Below are 6,129 nucleotides of genomic sequence, written 5' to 3' on the forward strand. Positions count from 1 at the left end.
GGAAGGGAAGAAGTATTAGGGGAACCATTGACTAAAACCGCTGCCCTCGCCAGGGAGCATGAAAGTGAAAGGGGGCTTCCCTGTTGGCTCAGACGGTAAAGAATCTGCCTGCAATGCAGGAGACCTGGGTTTGATCCCTGGGTCGGGAAGATCCCTTGGAGAAGGGAATGGCAGCTCACTCCAATATTCTTGCCTGGAGAATTCCATGGACAGAGGAGCCTGGTGGGCTACAGTCCATCGGGTCGCAAACAGTTGACCAGGCACCATAGTAACCACTTGCATGAATTATCTTAAACTGGAGGCCCTGGTAAGGAATGCGGAACTAACAAGCTACCACCAACCGGAAGAATTTAGGAAAGGTCAAAAGGAGAGATGAGATGCTAGTCCATATGGCCTACGAATTTCCCAGAATCCTTCTTGCTGGAATCCATCTTGGCTGAGCAATGCATGCACCTGAGTCAGAATGACTGGCCAGAGACAACGCAGAAACTGACCCCATCACCATAAAACCTGAGACTGCAAGCGATAGTGGCAGAGCAGTTCTCCTGAGTTCCCTTACCCCGCTGCTCTCCACCTGGGAGCCCCTTCCCAATAAAGTCTCTTGTTTTGTCAGCACGTGTATCTCCTCAGACAATTCATTTCCGAGTGTTAGACAAGAGCCCACTCTCAGGCCCTGGAAGGGATCCCTCTTCCTTCTACAAGTGTATGAATGAGAGCCACCTACATTCTGTCTTAAACTCTCCAAGTCCTCAGCCAAAATCTGCTACACATTTACAACAGCCTTGATGAGTGGTGTTCTGGGGACATTATTCCATGTTAGGGTTGACAGGGAGTAGAGAGAAAACAAGAGGTGAAGTGTGGGTGACAGAATTCTGAGCAAATCAGAAATCAGAATCAGAAGTCACTAGGTAAAATGTACCCAACTTCACCCCACTATCCCATGAATCCCTGTAGGTATTAGAAAAGGACATGGGGCTTCCTATCACAGGGGAATTTGAGACCATTATATTAGAATTTCAAAGAGCTGCATCACTGTAGCTGGTGTCTGCATTAGCAAAGCGCTTGTCAGCTGTTTCCTAGAGGCTTTGGCATTTAATGGCTAAAAAGTTGCCCTCATCCCTTTCTAGGTGCCAAAAGACAGGACTCCGGTAGCTCCTCACCTCCTGGTGAAGACTTAAAAAAGTAGGTACAGGTCTCTGGAGATCTCTTGGGAAGCAGTCAAGTCGATTTTTCCAAACTTGCAATCTCAGCATTTGATTTTATTACTGCTGCCCTCCGGGTTTTGGCAGGCTTACCTAAAAAGATGGCTACTTTCAATGTTCATTTACTCTGTTTACAAAGAAAAAGGTTTCTGTTGCCAGCATGCTTTCGCTCAGATTTGGGGACTCTGTACTTATTTAATATGTTTTAAAAGTCTAATGAGGAGTTAGTAAGCATTTGGAAACTTTGCAGCTTTCAGGATGAAAGCAGCCATCTGTGGTTATGACATCATCGCTGTTAATTACCCCTTTGCAAAAATCTGCCTGAATGGAGAAGAGGTGGGTGTGTCTATGTGGGTATTTAACGTGATGATTAAAATATATTAATGATAGTTTTCACTTCTCAAGCACCGTACATCTTAGGATCTTTAAAAGTGCTTCCACAGGCTTTAATTAGCTCTTATAACTCTGCTAGGAAGAAGTAAAACAGCTCCATTTTACAAAAGAGGAAAGTGAAACACAAAGAGAAGGGTCCTGTTTGAGGGTAGACTAAAGCTGCTTCCTTGCAGTTGAGCAGTGAAGCTCAACCTTTCTCCTTTGCTTGACCAAGAACTTACACCCACAAACTTTAGGTAAGAAGCACAAATTGGTTCCCATCTTGACGTGCTAGACACTTGAACCAAAACAGAACATTTGGGAGTTCAATATTACTTATTATAAGTTGCTTCTTAAGGCTATCTAAACAAACAAACAAAAAACCCAAGAAAACCAAAAATCAAAGGGATTATACAGCTCAGAAGTTCTGAGTCTCAGTTTCCTCCATAGTTTAACCATTTTGAATTCTGGGTTATGTACGAAACTGTGCTAGATCAGAAAAGGAAGCCATAATTGCCAATTATTCCACGTTTTATAGATTGTTTTCATTTTCAATGAAGGAAATGTAGGAAAGTTGATAGGAGTGCATAGAAGGAAATGTAGAGAAAAATGCAAAAATTTCTTCCCACCAGATATATTTATCTGTATATCTGAAAAGGGCCAAATGAAGAGCATACTTTTTAAAAGCTATTATGAAAAAATTTCAAACACATGAGACACCCCCATGTATTCATTACTCAGTTTCCACACTTATCAACTTTCTGCTATTTTTGTTTCAATTCTCCCCTGCCACTTGTTTTGTGAGAGTATTTCAAAGCAAATCCCAGATATCCTATTTCACCATAAATACTTCTATATTTTTTCCTAATGTATAAGAATTAAAAAAAATAGAACCATAATGCCATTATCACACCCAACAGAAAAGTAATTCTTTAATATAATAGTCTATATTCAGTTTCTACTGATTGTTTCAAAATTGTCCCAAAATTACATTGACTACTATCTCCTTCTTTTCTTTTTGGCTGTACCCCGTAGCTTGGGGGATTTCAGTTCCCCAACCAGGGATTGAACCCCAGGCCATGGCAATGAAAGGCTGGAATCCTAACCACTAGACCAGCAGGGAACTCCCATTAAGTACTATCTCTTAAGTCTCTTTTACTTAACAGGTCTCCCTTCTTTTCCTTTGTTCCCCCCCTCCATTAATTTATTGGGAAAAGTGGCTCATTTCTCCTGTAGAACTTTCACAGTCTATATATTTAGCTTATTGTATCTTTGGAGTCTTTTAACATATTTCTCCATCCTTCACATTTCTTTAAATGGTAGCTAGATCTGAAGGCTTGATTAGCTTCAGGTTATTTTTTTCTGTTCCAAACTTCAGTGGTAGAGCTGTGTATTTTCTATTATATCACATCAAAAGGTACCTAATGTCTGGGGGGCATTTGGGGGAATGTTTAAGAAAGATCGGTAGGATGCATGATTTCATTGCAATATAGTGATTTCCTCCTTCTATCGCTTCTGCATTTATTAGCTGTGCTTCTTTTATAAAGAAAAAAACATTCCCCCATCAACTAGCATATTTGGTTATCCTGAAATACAGCCCATAAAAGAAAAGGCAAGATAAATGCTTGATTCTTTCCCTTTAGTTATCACCTTGGAAAAAAACGCCCTAGTAACCTCCAAAGTCATGGATTTAACAAAACTGTTTATTTCATTTTATAGTCACTATACTTATTGGCCCATCTTTGGCCAGTGGAACCACTCAACTTTCCTTCTACTCAAATATCTCTGATGCCTTGTCTTCTGAAATAATGAGATGTTCCAGGATCATGTACTTTGCCTGCCCCAGACCTGCAAACAGACTTCTTCAAGGATCTCTGGCCCCTTTTACTGGGAAATGAAGAGATCTACTTTTTGATGGCAACCCACTCCAGTACTATTGCCTGGAAAATCCCATGGACAGAGGAGCCTGATAGTCCATGGGGTCGCAGAGTTGGACACAACTGAGCGACTTCACTTTTTGATGCAATATAAAAGAGGCTCCAAGGAGGTGTATCTCTGGGCAGTGGGCAGAGTTTGCTGAGTGATACAGCAGGAAGGGATCCTGAGCCAGCTCTTATTTACAGATGAGCAAACACGGTACCAGGCACCATCAGAGTTACAAGGCGGGGTCAGGAGGGCAAGGCTCTGGTAGACCTTCCTCAGGGTGTGACCTTTGACAAGTCAAGCCCTCGCCCTGGCATCCCTTCCAGCCGGATATTCTGCGGCTCCAGGTGCGTGACTAACGTTTCCGGCACAGACGCGCCCTGGGACTTTCCCGGGCCCGGACCCCGCCTCGCCGAGCTGGTGAGAGTGGCCCGCGGGGGCGCGGGGCCGAGGAGTGGGAGCCGCCCTGCCCGGAACCGGAGCCTCAGCGCCCCCTGGTGACTGCAGTGGCTGGGGCGGGGCTTGGCGGGGGCGGGGCTCAGCGCCCGGCGGCTCCGCCTCTTCGTTCCCCGAGGGGTGGGGGTTGGGCTGGTGGTTGCGGGCGGGAGCTGTAGAGGTTTCGCAAGGACGTGACCTTAAGGGGGAAAAACCCCACCGTGTCACGAGTGGTTGCTAACCGGGGTTAGCGAGCTGAACTAGTTCTCCAACGCCCGGGGAGGGAGGGATGGAAGGAGGGACTAGGCCGAAACGTCCAGACATGTGACTCGCTGCCTACTTGCACCTCCATTAGCGCGGTGGCACGCCCTCCGCCCTGGGGAGGATGGAAAGGCGTGTGAGCACCCTGACTATGTCTGGGCCTGCAGTTGGGGCGACGTCACTCCACCGGCAGTCAGCAGAATGAAGGCAGTTTCCTCTGCCCCTCCCCTCCCCCCAGTTCCAGAACCGCGGTCCCTGAGCACAGGCTGATCTAACCAGGCCCCTAGGAGCTGAGTTTCCATTGGAAAATTGGAAGTGAGAGCAAGTAGGCTGATTTGCTCAGAGAGAACAAAGGAGTTAAATGCCGGAGCCGCAGAAAGGTTTCAGCGGAGGTAGTTTAGAGGTGCCTGGCGAGAAGGGGAGGGGCTCCCTCCTCTTTTCCCCCTTCCTCGAGCACAGGCAGCGGGAGTGGCCAGGGGGATGGGGATCCATGGTATTCCAGTCTCACTAGGGTGCCAGAATAACCCAGGGACTGGGAGGCAGGAGGACTGGGTCCTAGCTCTACCTCCACTTCACTGTCACCCCGGGGAGCAGGTCACTTAACCTTTGTGGGCCTCAGTTTCCCTACTTGAAGAATAATGGTCTGGACTAGATTATGGAATAGTTTCAAGTACTGTAAGGCATAGGAAGCGGGGGTATCTGTCCTGAGACCACAGAGTAAGTCAGAGAAAAAGCTGGGGTCAGGGGCCAAGGCTGTCGTGTGCCCCAGTCTTTTTCTATAGTTGTCGTGTTCCCCCAATTCTCACATGGGCTTTATTAGCAGACATTTGTGCACTACTACCTGGAGAAGGAAATGGCAACCCACTCCAGTATTCTTGCCTGAAGAATCCCATGGAGGAGCTTGGTAGGCTACAGTCCACGGGGTCGAAAAGAGTCAGACATGACTGAGTGACTTCACTTTCACCTGGGACGTGGTGGCAGAGAGAGTGCCCCTGCTCAAGGGCTGTGGCATGGCTTCCCTCTCTTTCTTGCCTGTGTCCATTGCACACCACAAGGGCCCTTTCTCACACATTAAGTGTCCATTAAGTGAAAGTCGCTCTTTGCAACCCCATGGACTATACAGTCCATGGAATTCTCTAGGCCAGAATACTGGAGTGGGTAGCCTTTCCCTTCTCCAGGGAATCTTCCCAACCCAGGGATCGAACCCAGGTCTCCTGAATTGCAGGCAGATTCTTTACCAACTGAGCCACAAAAGAAGCCCTATCTCACACATGCCCTCAAGTAAATGGCTGCTGTTTAAGACTACCCCCAGGAGGATAGACTAACAAAATCGGGTTCAGAATCTGTTGGGCATGGAGTCCTGCGGTCCCAGTTATCCAGAATCTTGTGCACATGTCCTTGGCACCTTGACTCCTTGTCCTTCATCTTGCCCAATCTGAGGGTGGTAACTGTCAGACGTTATGGCGGTGGGACCACACCACAGCCCTGGACCATTGAAACAGTACAAAGGTCAGGGCTGATCCCTGTGGGCAAGGAGGGAGGGTGCCAAGAGGGTCTCATCTCTTAGAGGAGGTAGTGACTTGTGCTAAGCCTATGGGAAGGCTGGAGTTTCAGCGGGTGAAGAAGTTCAGAAAGAAAGGAGCAAAGGCCTTGAGGACCGGCCATCCAGGGTCAGAATGTCTGTGAATTGTGACCATGATGTAGAAAGGTGGGGGGGAATCTGTGTTCTCAGAACAAGAGGCTTCGCCTCCAAGTATCACTGCACAGTGGAGGGTGAGGCCACCAGCTGTGGAGTCTCTGAGGGGCAGCCTCACCCATCAGAGGAGGGTGAGACCTTACAGCCTATCCTAGGGCAGCTCTGCATAGAGCAAAAGTTCCGATACCCCTCCCTGTACCATGCGTCCTTGGTCATCAGCATTTCTTTCCTTTTTTTAAT

Source organism: Bos grunniens, chromosome X, assembly GCF_055505025.1.
Source record: "Bos grunniens cultivar Pamir isolate PY7600 chromosome X, Bosgru_T2T1.0, whole genome shotgun sequence".
Taxonomy (NCBI): domain Eukaryota; kingdom Metazoa; phylum Chordata; class Mammalia; order Artiodactyla; family Bovidae; genus Bos; species Bos grunniens.